Source organism: Felis catus, chromosome B4, assembly GCF_018350175.1.
Source record: "Felis catus isolate Fca126 chromosome B4, F.catus_Fca126_mat1.0, whole genome shotgun sequence".
NCBI classification, from domain to species: domain Eukaryota; kingdom Metazoa; phylum Chordata; class Mammalia; order Carnivora; family Felidae; genus Felis; species Felis catus.
This window is the reverse complement of record NC_058374.1, coordinates 67,642,281-67,657,861: the sequence shown is the minus strand read 5'-3', so window position 1 is coordinate 67,657,861 and position 15,581 is coordinate 67,642,281. Positions and strand designations below refer to the sequence as shown.

At 37.0% G+C, this 15,581-nt stretch overlaps 1 protein-coding gene and 1 non-coding gene across 2 annotated transcripts in view; one reads left to right on the top strand and one right to left on the bottom strand.

The window, feature by feature from the left end:
- The window catches only part of SLC2A13 (solute carrier family 2 member 13), a 385,620-nt gene that overhangs the window by 111,251 nt on the left and 258,788 nt on the right, over window positions 1-15,581 (top strand). The window lies entirely within an intron of this gene.
- On the bottom strand, window positions 13,373-13,512 carry LOC111561566. The gene has a single exon (XR_002744208.1). It is a non-coding gene; the product is annotated as a small nucleolar RNA SNORA67 (small nucleolar RNA).

The window sequence follows — 15,581 nt, the reverse complement described above, 5'->3', positions numbered from 1 at the left end:
AGGTGCGGAAATTACACTCCCCCTCTTTGAGGACAATGATCTACATACATTATTTGTAATTCTTCTACATGAGAGATTTGTCTGTTCTCTTCCATTTATGTATTATGTCACATGTGACTCATGGATATTTACTTTATAACTCAAGCTATACTCCAGTATATTTTGTTGCATAAATTGTTCAGGCTTGGACACTGGAAGCTCTTTTAGTTGGCCCTTATATCCCTTTGACATACTTCCATCATTGTGGGTTTTTTTGTGTGTGTTTTTTAAAGCGTTTCCTTACTTTCTGGCACTGCAGAATACTCTAGAGTTATGTCTTATATCTTCTGCCCCAGTTCTAGAATTAGCAATTTCTTCAAGTTCCTTTTATTGGAGAAAAGTAGAAACCAAGATCTAGCACTCCATGTGTTCATTGCTGTTTAGGTGTTAACTGCTTCTAGGCCCTTTGAACTGAGCAAGGAAATGTCTGTGTTTACAATTCCATGTAGATACAAATGTCTATAAGTAATTCTATATGTAACCATCTGTGTCTTTATTAAGCCAAACATGAGTTTATTCTGCTATCTCTAAGTAGGACTGCTAATGTATATGCAGTAAGGATAGGAGAGAAGAGACAGGACAGCTGAGAAAGAGAAGAGAGGAAGAGAATGGATAGTACACACTACTGGATATAAGGATGTAACCCTAATTTCTGTCAATGTTTCTCTGTCTCTCCAAAAGGCAATTTTGAAAATTTATTCATTTAAGAAGATTTAAAAAAAAAAAATATATATATATATATGTAATTTAATCAAAAGATGATAAAATAAAGAATACCAATATTTGTGATTAATTGTTCTGAAGATGGTGTATCATAACATTACCCAAAGGATTTTTACTTTTTACATACTTTTTCTTTTTTTATGTGTTAAATGGGACTGTATATTGAAATGCAGGGAGAGACATACGGGCTGTAAAGTGAGAAGTAGAAAGGATGACAGAAAGAGAGGCGAATTGATTGATGGAATAGTATTGCCACCTCATAGCCTTTCAGGATTTCTACTAAAGTATTTTGCATATGAATGAGGATAAATCATCTTGGTTATGGTCTCTATACAGAGATGGATCAGCTTTTCAGTAAGAGCTCTTATTACCTGGGTAAAATAGGGCAAGTTTCTCAACTTCTTTCTTAATGTTTTGATTGAAAAAAATGGGAATAGCAATGCCTATTTTACTGAGTTGTGAGGATTACTTGAGATGAAGTTTCTAAAGGACCAACCATGGTGATTGGTGTAGAATAGAGAATTACCGGATACAGCTCCTGGTCTAATTTGTGTGCCAAATGGCACTGAAAGGACCAGGGCTTTTCAGCATTTTTCTAGCATGTGTGTGGGAGGCTGGATTAATTCTAGGACTTGTCAAAGTTTGGGTGTGACTTATGTATCACCACCATATGTGCTTCAAACTTACTGCCCAAGTGAAAAAAAAAAAAAGATGTTTGATTTGATGTAGTTTTACCGCATTTTAAGGAGATTTTATGAATGAGAAACTGAGCTTATATACATTTCAACACTAGAATTGTTTTAATGAGTTACCATTATACATTTAAAATTATTTGACTTGCTTTACAATCTCATAATTACAAACCAGGTCACATTATTTTATTCAGTTTTTTTTTGTTTTTGCAAATAAAGTTTTTTTTTTATTTGTCACCATTAAAAGTCTGAATTTTAAACAGATTCTTAGAGTGGTAGTTCACATCTTATACCTCATTCGACTTTAACACCTGTCCCATCCCCAGTAGCATTTCCAAAACTATTACTTTCACTGGGAAGCTCCCTGAATTTTCCCAATTCAAACTGTGCTTCTTGAGCATTTTTACCTTTCTAATGACAGCCTCACAGAGAAGATCGATTGGCAAGTCTTTTCTGGATCTTTCCCCGTGCTATCTGTAGTCCATTTATTGACCGCTTCTTTCAAATCATTTGCATCTCTCAGGTCATGATCTCCGTTGTCTCGATTTGGTGGTGAGCGTAAGAGGTCTTCAGACTCTGATTGTTATGTTTTTTAGGTAAAACTAACCCCCGTTGAAACAAATAACCATCTGTCATCTTGACATCATCAACATGAGCTTGAGTCATGATCTGCCATTTTTTTTTTTTTTTTTTTTGACCGTGGAGCATTTTTGTCATGGTTCATGCAGTGAACATTCCAGTAATTAGGTTGAATTTTCTAAATGCAAACTTATCATTTTGCAGATTAGCAAGGCTCAGTTCAGAAACCTTTGAGGCCGTCCCATCCATTTTGATCCCCTGGAGTCTCGTGACTAGTATTTTTCTGAAATTTCTTAAATTGACAAAGCTGGTGCTTTCGCATGAAACCACTCTTTGTTAGAAAATGGATCTAACTTTATTCTTGGTCCATTTTTTGCCACTTGTCATAAGGTGCTTCGCACTCCCCTCCCCCCCCCCCCAGCACCCCCAACTGCCATGGTGCTGCTCAGAGAGCAAAAAGGGCGCATTGTTTAAATTTATTCTTTAGGTCAAGTCACTTAAACCCTTACTTGTCTGTTTATCACCACGTTGAGAATTATCCCTAAACTTCACCTCATTGTGTTAATTGAATATTCTGGAAAATCTGGGGCTATACTCAGACTGTAGAGTGGGGGTGGGGTGGGAACTGGCATTACATTGGCGCACTCCTGTGGTGGAATTCATTGCCAACAATGGGCTTTTTGGTTCCTGTCCAGGTTGCAAAGATGTTCCACCTGGCTACTAATACGTATTAGTTTCCTGTAGTATGGAAACAAATTGCCACAAATCTACGATGGCTCAGTTCTGTAGGTCAGGAGTGTAGGTTGTCTTGTCTGATTCCTCTTGTGTCTTAACAAGAGCAAGGTGTTTGCCAGTCTGGACTCTTTTCTGGAGCTTCTGGAGGGAAATGTGCTTCCAGGCTCATTCAGGTTGTTGGCAGAATTCATTTCCCTGTGGCTTTAGATTGAGATCCTCCTTTCCTTGCTGCAGTTCATCCTCAGCTCCTAGGGGCTGCCTGCATTCCATGGTTTGGGATCCCCTGCTTTAGAGGCAGCCAGAGCAGCCTGAGTCCTTCTCACCCTTCAAGTCTGTCCAACCTCTCCTTCTGCCACATCTCTCAGACTCTTCTGCCTCCTTCTTCTTTAAGGGCTTAGGTGATTATTAGGTTGAGTGCACCCAGATAATGCAAGATAATTTCCCTTTTTTTTTTTTTTTTTTAATTTCCCTATTTTAAGATCCAAAACTTTAATCACATCTGGAAGTCTCTTTGGCCATGTAATGTAACGAAAAGATGATAAATGATAGATAATGAGAATAAAGAATGCCATATGTGTGAAGGTTCTAGAGATGAGGGAGTAGAAAGTAGGTTGTTTTGTTTGTTTTTTCTTTCTTTCCTTTTTTGTTTGTTTGTTTTGTGGTGGTGGTGGTGGGAGGCACCTTCCTTTGCCTACAACACCAGATTACAACTTATTTTTGGTTCAATAAACCTAGACTCCACTGTTGGCCCCTAAAGTACAGCACCTCCCAGTCCAGAGGCATACCTTGCAATAGTCATATGTTCTGCTATATTGAGCTTTCTGTCTCCACAAGCCCTCAAATCCTGGTGTGGGACACAGGTCACCAGCCTGGGTGCTCTCCTTCCTCAGTGTATATATTTTTATTTCAGAGATCTTGTTTTATATCCCTGCCACTAAGCTGCTGTCAGGAGGCCTCCTGGTTTGCTGTGAAAACATGTCCCTGGATACATTTTTCTAACTTCACTATTAAAGGAGTTGAGAAAGGGGTCTTGATCTGCTGCCCCCCAGAAGCCTCCTGCCTTTTTATGCAGATTTATTTACTTCTTCTGTAGAATCAGCTTTGAAGGACAGGGATGGAAACTCTCTTAGAGTTGATAAATGGATTAAATGAACCAGTATTCAGGAAGCATAATGGTGAGGTGGTTATGAGCATAAGCTCAGAAGTAACAGCGCCTGGCTTCAGAGCCCATCTCTGTTGTTAAGGAGCTGGGTGACCTTTATGTGTTGCATAACCTCTCCTTACCTCAGTTTCCTCATCTGTAAACTTCACTGGATTGTGGTGAGAATTAAATTATTACATCTAAAATGGCACTAGACACATAAAAATCACATAAAGATGTTTATTGTTATAATTATTATTTGCATAAATACAAGGAGCAGAATAAGTGACATTTAGAATATTGCTCTGGAATTAGGCTGCCTGAGCTTTCCTCCAACCTGTAGCTGTTACTAGCTTTGTGTCTTTGGATATCTAAAAGTTACTAACACTTTCTATACCTCAGATTCTTCATCTATAAAATGGGAACAATAATTGCTCTCATTTTGTGGTATTTTTGTTGGTGGTATCATGAGAAAATGAAAAAAAAATTGTAAGAGCTCAAGAAATTGTAGATTCAATGCATGTGTTAAAGTTGAAAAAACAATACTTATTGTGGGTTTCTTTTATTTGGGGAGGATTTGTTTTTTTATACCAGGGGTTAAGGAATAATAGGGATTTGGGATTTTTAGCCCCTTCAATAATCCACCTTACTAAGAGTCTCAGAATTTGCTGTCCCACTGTGTAGCATGCCCGAGGTTTACACTTAAGGATTCAAGAGTACTTACAGGTATTTGCCTAACTCTAACTTTTAAGTTTGGTTTTTGCTGTCAGCTCCCATTTATTATTTGGTTAAATGTTGTTTTTGTATCTCATCTTCATTGCTCTTTGGAGATACCCATTATTTTCTTAGGAAGCTAGCACTGTTATAAAAATCATATGTATTGAAATTTATCTAAGACCGTAGTTACTAGAATAATTAATATACTGTTCTGCTTAAAGCAGAAGTTGAGGCTAACATAATTTATAAGTCCTTCTCAATAGGTATTACTTTTTTTAGAAATCATTTCTATTCCTGATTACATAACTTGATTTACAAAACTGTATTTGGTGAACTATATATACTTTTCCATTTCTAAATAGTTCTGAAACATTTCTGCCTGTTCTGCCCCCATTATTCTTCACTGGGGGGATCCTATCATTCTTCACTGGGGGAGAAGGTAAAGGTGGAAAACAGAATAGGGTGGTAAGATTCATTAAGTGAGTATCCCTTTCTCATACATCACAGATTTAAATTATTCATAGTTTGTGTTTTGAATTATTAATCATACTTACCCTGTAGATCGCAATCTCATGTGGTGTATTTTTTGCTCTGCTCAATTCCAGTATTGAGGAAAACCTTTTTTTTCTCTGTCAAATTATTGTTTTTTGTGGTGGTGGTAGTGGGTGGCACCTGCCTTTGCCTACAACCACCATATAAACATAGTGTGTCACCACAGTTGATCAAATTTATGTTGAGGCATGTAGTTTTTGGAAATTTTCTCAAGGTACTTTTGATTTTTCCCCTGATAACTATAACCTACAGAGACCAGGAATTAGACAAATACTGATGTGAGAAGTTGCAGAATGAATAAATTCTAACTTGTATCAAGTCGAGCAGCCATCTTTGAAGAAAAATTTCAGAGTATCTGTAATACGAGCCACACAAGAAAGAAATAGCTCTAACCCCTTGCAAAAAGCCTTTTCCATTCAGGTACTCTGTGTTTTTTGATTAGAGAGTTTAGTCCATTTACATTTAAAGTAATTATTGATAGGTGTGTACTTATTGCTATTTTGTTCATTGTTTACTTGTTTTTATAGTTTCTCTGTTCCTTTTTTCTTCTCTTATTCTCTTCCTTTGTGGTTTGATGACTTCCTTCAGTGGTATACTTAACATTCTTTTCTCTTTATTGGTTATGTATTTATTATAGATTTTTGCTTTATGATTAGTTACCATGAGGTTTACACACACCACTTATTTCTATAATAGTCTCTTACCAGCTGTTAACAACTTAAGATTGGTCCCAGTCTAAACCTCAATATTTCTCCCTCCCTCTGTATTTTACAATTTCAGTGTCAATTTTACTTGAGTATCCCAAGTAATTAATCCACTATCTTTACTGTATTTTTACTTTTGTAGTGAGATTTATTCTCTTGTAGGTTTTATCGTAAGTAGTGCACTTCTTTTTAGACTAAAGAAGTCCCTTTAACTTTTCTTGTAAAGCCTGTTTAGTGGTTGTGAGCCCCTTCAGCTTTTGCTTATCTAAAAATATCTTTATCTCTTCTTCAGATCTGAATGGTAACTTTCCTGGGTAGAGTATTTTTTATTGGGATTTTCTTTTTAAGCACTTTGAATATGTCATGCGACTCCTTTCTGGTCTATAAGTTTCTGCTGAAAGCTCTGCTGATAGTCTTATGGGGATTCCCTTGTACATAACAAGTTGTTTTCCCTTACTGCATTCAATATTCTCTGCTTGTCTTTAAATTTTGACTTTTTAATTACAGTGTGTCTCTGAGTCTCTTTGGGTTCATTGTGTTTGGAACTGCCTGGACTTTCTGCATCTGGCTGTTGGTTTCCTTCTCCAGGTTAGGGAAATTATTAGCCATTATTTCTTAAAACAAGATTTTTGTGCCTTTCCCTCTCTCTTCTTCTGGGACCTCTAATATGAATGTAGTCCATGTAATTTTGTCCTATAAACACCTTCAGTTGTCTTCACTTTTTTTTCTTTTGACTGCTCTGATTGAATGAATTCTACTGCTTTGTCGTTCAGGTGACTGATCCTCTCTTCTGCTTCATCTAGTCTGGTGAACCCCTCTAATGTATTTTTCAGTTCAGTTATTTTACGGTATTCTTTAGCTCTGTGACATTTGTTTGGTACTTTCTTGTATTTTTTATCTTGTTTTTGAAGTTCTCATTGTGTTCATCTGTTCTTCTCCACAGTCTGATGAGCATCTTTGTGACCATTATGTTGAACTCTTTATCAGTAAATTCTGTTTCATTAAGGTTTTTTTCCTGAAGTTTTATCTTGTTCTTTCATTTAGAATATATTTCTCTGTTTTTTTCAGTTTGCTTGTCTCTCTGTTGTTTTTTGTACAGTAGATAAAACAACCACCTCTCCAATTCTTGAAGGAGTGGCCTTGTGTAGGGAACAAACTTGTCTTTCAGCTGTGCCCTAAATCTTTGTCTTATCTCAAACTTTTGTGCTTGTCCAAGCAGACTTTTATATGTTTAAAATTTTTTTTAACGTTTATTTATTTTTAAGACAGAGACAGAGCATGAACGGGGGAGGGTCAGAGAGTGGGAGACACAGAATCTGAAACAGGCTCCAGGCTCTGAGTTGTCAGCACAGAGCCCAACGCAGGGCTTGAACTCATGGACCGCGAGATCATGACCTGAGCCGAAGTCGGCCGCTTAACCGACTGAGCCACCCAGGCGCCCCTGTTTAAAATTTTTTTAACATTTATTAATTTTGAGAGAGAAAGTGCACACACACACAAACAGGGCAGAGAGAGAGGGAGACACAGAATTTGAAGTAGGCTCTAGGCTCTGAGCTGTCAGCACAGAGCCTGATGCGGGGCTCAAACTCATGAACCATGAGATCATGACCTGAGCCAAAGTCAAGCGCTGAGCCACCCAGGTGCCCTGACCTTTTATATTTTTAATAGCTCTCAGTAGTTGAGAATATGCCAGGACCTGTCAGTGTCCTTAAGGGGAAGTTCTCAGCACCTAGATTCAGACTAACTGGAAGCCAGGTCATCAGGCAACAGTTTTTAAAGTGTGCAGATATATACAGTCCTGTGGGACTATAAACCTAAATCCCATTATGGTGGCAGTTATAGAAATTGAGGTTCTAGACAAGTGTAAGCTCTTTTATAGAAGATACTGGTGAGCTGCAGGAAGGCAGAGTACCAAGATAGCCTCTGTAACCTGAGTTTCTTAGAAATATCTCCAAAGTCCACCAGGTATATGCCAAACCTGCCCCTCAGGCCAAAGCTTCAGGACAAACAGAGGCTTCCTTCACCGAAAATCAGGGGTGTGCGTAAATCTGCTGTCTTTGTAGTGCCCTGAGTGTGGCAGCCTGCCAACAACTATTTATCTGATTGCCACAATATCATAGGACCTAGAAAGGCAAGCTCCCCTGGCCACCAGAGCCTGGAGGTCAAGGGATGTCCACTGGGCAGTGACTGTAGAAACCATGGAGCCAGACGTAAAAACTAGGACACCAGCTCTGTGTAGGGCTTTTCCCCAACCCCCAAAGGAGACATTGGCACTCTGGAGCACAGCAGATACAGTTAACAAAGGTAGCTCCTGCCCTTCAAGGTCTCTGGAAAGGATTCGAATCAGCCCTTAGATGCTGCATGTTTAATTAGAAGCCTGCACCTTAGGTCACAGCCACAGTGATTACCTAATAGGCCCTATTCACAGAAAGACTAAGCTCCTGGGTCTGTTGCCTCTTGCTGTGCACTGGGGGAGGTAACTGTTTAAGAACTCTTTCTCTGTTGGTTGGAGTGTTTTGGGACTTAAAATCATAAACCCATGTGTATGCTACCTACAACAGACTCACTTTACATGTAAGGACACACACAGCCTGAAAGTGAAGGGATAGAATAAGATATTCTATGTCAATGGAAACTAACAGAAAGCTGGAGTAGTTACATCAGACAAATTGAACTTTAAAGCAAAGACTGTAATAGACAAATGGGTGTTACATAATGATAAAGGGCTCAATCCAGCAGGAGGATATAACATTTGTAACTATTTATGTACCCAACATAGAAGCACTAAATATACAAAAGCAAATATTAATAGACTTAAAGGGAGAGATAGGCAGCATTACATACTAATGAGTTTAATACCCCATTGACATCAGTGGATAAATCATCCAGACAGGAAAAACAAGAAGACATTGCCCTGATATCAAAACCAAACAGGGGTGCCACAGGAAGAGAAATTACAGGCCAATATCCCTGAAGAACATAGATGCAAAAGTCCTCAACAATATATCAGCAAACTGAATTCAACAGTGCATTAAAAGGGATTATGTACCATGATAAAGTGGGATATTTATTCCAGGGATGCAAGGACGGTTCAACATCTGTAAATGAACTAGTGTGATACACCACATTAACAAATGGTGGGATAAAAATTATATGATCATCTCAAAATGCAGAAAAAGCATTTGAGAAAATTCACCTTCCATTTATGATTAAAAACCCTTAACAAAATGGGTATAGAGGGAATGTACCTTCATACAATAAGGACATATATGACAAAGCCACAACTAATATTGTTCTTTCAGGAACAAGACAAGGGTGCCCATTCTTGTCACTGCTATTCAGCATAGTATTGGAAGTCCTCACTAGAATAATTAGGCAAGAAAAGGAAATAAAGGCATCCGAATTGAAAAGGAATTAACAAAACTGTCACTATTTGCAAATAGCATGATGTATTTGGAAAATCCTAAAGACTCCATCAAAAACCTATTAGTACTAATAGATGAATTAAGTTTCAGGATACAAAATCAGTACACAAAAATTCTGTTTGTTGTGTTTTAATACACTGATAATAAACTTTCAGACAAAGAAAATAATCCCATTTACATATGCATCAAAAATAATAAATTTCCTTGGATAAATTTAGTCAAGTAAGTGAAATATCTGTATGCTGAAAACTGTAAGATATTAATGAAATAAATTGAAGAAGACAGAAATAAATTGGAAGAGTCAATGTTGTTAAAATGTCCATGCTAACCAAAGCAGTCTATAGAATCTGTGCAATTTATATCAAAATTCCAATGACATTTTTCAAAGAAATAGAACAAATAATCCTAAAATTTATATGTACCCCCCCCACACACACACAAAATCCCAAAATAGCCAAAGCAATTTTGAGATAGAATAAAACTGGAGGCATATGCTCCCTGATTCAGACTGTCTGACAAAACTATAGTAAGTAAAACTGTATGGTATTGGCGTAAAAACAGACCCATAAATCAAAGGAAAAGAATAAAGAGCCCAGAAATAAACACACCAATATATGGTCAATTAATTTACAGCAAAGGAGCTAAGAATATATTATTTGGAAAGGATAGTGTCTTCAATAAATGGTGTTGGGAAAACTGCACAGCCACATGCAAAGGAATGAAGGTTGACCATTCTATAACATAATCACAATCGAAACAGATTGAAGACTTGAATATAAGACCTGCAATCAGGAAGCTCTTAGAAGACAACATAAGGTGTAAGCTCGTTGACATAGGTCTTGGCAGTGATTATTATTGTTTTTAATCTGACACCAAAAGCAAAAGCAACAGGAAAAAATAAGTCAAGTGGGACTACATAATACTTAAAAACTTCTCCATAGCAAAGGAAACCATCAAGAAAATGAAAAGGCATCTTAATGGGATTAAATGTTTGCAAATCATAAATCTGATAAGGGGCTGATTCCAACATATATAAAGACCTCAAAAAAAACCTCAATAGTGAAAAACCAAACAATCGATTTAAAATGTGTGTGTGTGTGTGGGGGGGGGGGGGTTGAATTTGAATAGATATTTTTTTTCAAAGATTTACAAATAGCCAACAGGTACTTGAAAAAAAGCTGAACATAGTCATTGTGACTAATTATGCAAATCAAAACCACAATGAGATACCACCTTATATCTATTAGAATGACTATTAAAAGGACAAGAAATAGCAAGTGTTAGCACGGATTTGGAAATATAAATAGTTTCTCCACTATGGAAACCAGTATGGAGTTTCCTCAAAAACTTTAAAGTAGAATTACCATTAACCCAGCAATTACATTTTTGGGTATTTATCCAAAGAAGACAAAAACACTAACTCAAAAAGATATGTACACCCCATGCTTGTTGCAGCATTATTTTCAATAGCCAGGATATTGAAACAACCTTAGTATCCATTGGTGAATGAATGGATAAACATACACACACACAGATAAAGGGATATTTCCACCCGTATAAAAGAATGAACTCTTGTCATTTGTGACAACAGGTATGGACCTTCAGGGCATTATACTGTGTGAAATAGGTCAGACAGATAAAGACAAATACCATGTGATCTCTCTAATTAAATAATAATAATAATAATAATAATAATAGGGGTGCCTGGGTTGCTCAGTCGGTTAAGCACCTGACTTTGGCTCAGGTCATGATCTCACAGTTTGTGAGTTCGAGCCCCATGTGGGGCTCTGTGTTGACAGCTCAGAGACTGGAGCCTGCTTCAGATTCTGTGTCTACCTCTCTGTCTCTGCCCCTCCTCCACTTATGTGTGTTCTCTCTCTCAAAAATAAACATTAAAAAAACATATTTTTAATTAAAAAACCCCTCACAGATAGATTAGTTGTTGCTAGAGGTAGAGCGGATTAATGTGTAAAGAAATGGGCAAAGGAGATATAAATTTATTTTAAAAATAAAAAGCCTTTTTGTGTACTACTGATTTGTATTCATATCTTGAAATTGTTCATTGTAAATTACTTCCTTTGCCCAATTTTCAGATAAAATATTCTCATATATAAAGTGATAGAATAAGCAAATATTTAATTTGCAAGCCAGAAATATGTTAACTGCTTCAATTCTCCTTGTCTTTTTAAGTACAGGAAGGTAGAAATACTAACAAAAAGAAACTGCAATAATAATACTACACATAATAAAAAAACTTATAACTTTCTTTGCTTAGCAGTTTGTTACTGAAAAACCTCCAGAAATTTTACTCTTGAAATTGCTAAAATATTTTTACTTTTTGATGATGTCACTCCACAGTAAGAATCATTATGATTTGTATGATTGACTATCTCATAAAAAATGTGAATTCTTTATATTTGACAGCTATTTCAAGTACTCCAACTCAAAATAAATTAAAAAAAATTCAATGTTCATTTATTTTTGAGAGAGAGAGCGGGGGAGGGGCAGAGAGAGAGAGAGAGGGAGACAGAGGATCTGAAGCAGGCTCCTCACTGACCGCACAGAGCCAGATGCAGGGCTCAGACGCACAAACAGAGAGATCATGACCTGAGCTGAAGTGGAATGCTTAGCCAGCTGAGCCACCCAGATGCCCCCAACTCAAAATTAATAAGGGAGACTCATCCCACAATCCTGGGGTTTATTTAGTGTGAAAGGAATATTTCTGATTGTTGGTTAGTAAGATGGAGTAAGGCAGATAAATAACTATTATCCTACACATTGTTTCACATTGAGAGTGTTTCAGTGTTCAAATTGTTCGAAATATATTTTCACCTGAAAATTTCTTATTTTGAGGAAAGAGTATGAACTGAAGGTAGGTGAGTGAATAGATGTGAACAAGATGATTTTAAAGTAAGTAGTTTCAATTATCTATGAAAAGTTTAATTTTTTTTTGTTTTGCTTTGCTTTTTGTTTAAAAAAAATTTTTTTTTTAACGTTTATTTATTTTGAGACAGAGAGAGACAGAGCATGAACGGGGGAGGGGCAGAGAGAGAGGGAGACGCAGAACCGGAAGCAGTCTCCAGGCTCTGAGCCATCAGCCCAGAGCCCGACACGGGGCTCGAACTCACAGAACGTGAGATCGTGACCTGAGCTGAAGTCGGACGCTTAACCGACTGAGCCACCCAGGCGCCCCATGCTTTTTGTTTTTAAATATCATCTATAACATTCAGACAAGGCAGTACATAAATATTAGAAATAACCTATTTCTGTTTATACATTGCAGTATATACAGAATTTATTATTTTTTTTTAATTTTTTTTTTCAACGTTTATTTATTTTTGGGACAGAGAGAGACAGAGCATGAACGGGGGAGGGGCAGAGAGAGAGGGAGACACAGAATCAGAAACAGGCTCCAGGCTCTGAGCCATCAGCCCAGAGCCCGACGCGGGGCTCGAACTCACGGACCGCGAGATCGTGACCTGGCTGAAGTCGGACGCTCAACCGATTGCGCCACCCAGGCGCCCCAGAATTTAAATCCTAAAGATATGAATTTGCAACTGGAGCCTCAATAGATAGAAAAATGCAAAAACATTGAGCATCACTAACAAATACACATGTATTTCTGTTTTCAGTAACAGTACTTGTTCAGGATAATGCAATAATAGATCTTTTATCTATTTTATCTTAATAAAAGCATTTTAATGAACTTTGGAAGTTGAAACATTTCAATATCTGAACTTTCTCCCTTTCTGGTTCCCCTGGTCCAAGAATGAGACCCTCACTGGGCCCAACAGCCCCCTCAGCTGAGGTTAGCAACATTGAGGGGATGTGTTACTGTAGATGGTTTCCATGTCCCAAGAGGTGCTCTTGTCTTCTGTCACTCTGTTGATAGCCACACCTGTATAGCTAAAAGGTCTGCCATGACCAACTCTGGGTATAGTTTTCTTTTTTGGTGGGGAAGTCATGGTTGATGGCTGAAGCAGTCTGCTTCACATCAGTTTGTGTCCATGTCAAGAAAAATGACAAGTTCAGTGTGTGGATGGGGAGACAGGAGGACTGAGACCTATATGTAGGCAGTCAGAGGTCAAAAGGAAACATCACCTTACCCCCACAGACCTTGGGCATTCCAGATTTTATCCCAGGTTTCTATGTTTCTGGGGGTTGGAAGTCACTAGTTGCACCTTGTAGAGAGGCTCACCTTTGAAGAACACGCTATGTAACATCTATGAGTGATCAAATGGGCATTTTGTGTTAAAGGACTGAAATGTGCTTGTGTGGGCATTATTGGAAGGTCACTAACATAACATTCTATTATCTTATCTGCAAGCTTATGTAACTCTTTTAGAAACTCTTACCGGTTTCATTATTTCTTCTTATTTATTGCTAACCTGCTGAGTCATTTAGCCATGAGACTTGAAGAACCGGAGTCTCTAACTCATGTTTCATCACGTAATGTTTTTTTGGGGGTTATTTGTATTTGCTTTGTATATTTCTAAAAAAAAGCCTCTTTCAATTCTTGTATGTGTATAATAGGGTAGGTAAAAAGAAATTTAAATGTCACTTTATAAAAAATGCTAATAGCCAGGGGAAAGAGGGTGACATGATCATTTATTACATTTGTGATGCTCATTTGATAAAAATTATCATTTGTTGCAAGAGATGCAGCTTTTCCTGGTTTTGAAACATAAGCTCCAGTTTGCTCCATTAGTCCTTATGGGACAGACATTGTGATGTAGGAGGGTCAGCTCATCAACAGATTCTGTAAAACAGTATAACTTGATTTCTTTCTTTCACATTATGATTAAAGGTCAGTTTCAAAAAAAAATTTTTGTGTGTGTAACATTCTGAAGGATATACAATTAATTCTCCTTTAAAATTTTTTGAGATCTAAAATTGACCTTACAGTACTATACCATAAGATTGACCTTCACTTACTATTTAGATAGTAGAAATTTTGTCTTTGGATCAAGGCTGCCTGTCAGAAAGTTGTGTATCCACATAACTTTGGCCCATCAGCAATTTGCCTTTTCTCAACTAACAGAATATTACTACATCACTGGTTTGCAAGGAGAATGAAAAATAGCTTTATGATACCCTTTCCTAAAGCAGTTGTGTAATCCTAATCTATGCCATTACCATTATTAATACCTTTTAAAGTCTCTCCTATGTTTATCTTCCTTAGAAAACTTCAAACCCTCCAAGGCAAGGGATTGTGTTACGTTCTAGAAGTTTTGAGAACCTAGGAGAGTGCCTGGTTTGTGGCATGTGCTCAACAATTCTGTTGTGTAATAGAATAAATTAATGAAGGTAATTCTTTGAAAACTTTTACATGAAATTCCATAATCCCATTCATTCATTCTGTTTAACAGTGCATGCTATTTGGAAATTTTATTTTTGTTACTCTTTTGGCCCATTTCATCACCTGTTTTCATTTGTGATAGGCAATATCTGATTCTTTATGTTCGAAATCAAGCAGTAGAGTGATGGACAGTTCAGGCTTTGGAGTCAGATGGGGGGGTGAGTTGTAGCTCTGCCGCATTTTAAATATGGATTATTGAATATATTAACCTCACTTTTATTCCTGCATTTGTAGAATGGGTGTGAGGTAGAACCCACTTCACAAAGTGGTTTGTGAAGATTGACCATGTAAATAAAGTACTTAGCCTGGCACATAATTAGTGCTCGATGAAACAAGTTTTATCATAGTTGATATTCAGATAGTTGACTTTCCCTTCATGCTAAATAAGCCTAATTTCTTTAACCTGATTAATCAAAGTCTAGTTATCCAGTAGTTCAATTCTCCTTAATTTTAGTTAGTTGAAGAAAGGTTTATAGCCTAGGGAAAATGCAAGTAGTAGACTACTATCATCTAGTTAATAATGCCACCTGGTTGCTAGGTTAAATTGTGCCTTGTATTATTAATTATGGGAATTCCTGTTTTTTTTTTTTTTTTTGCTTTGATATCTTTAAAATGTTACACTTGTTGAAGAAATCAGATTTCTTTTTATTTCAGATTAAATTCATTTTGTGGTCATATGCAGAATTTCAGCAAATTTTATTTATAGACCTTTACATCCCCGTGGAGCTAAAATAAACAAAGTGAATTTTGCAAGATTGTGGTTTCAATACCCTGAATGTCATTAAGTCCCAAAAATAAAGAGTGCTGGCTTAGGTGTCAGAAGTCCTTCATTCTTATTTTTATTCCCTTGGTTATTAATTTGTGACCTTGGGCAAGCCATTTAACTTCACTCTTATTCATTTTTCTCATCTTTTC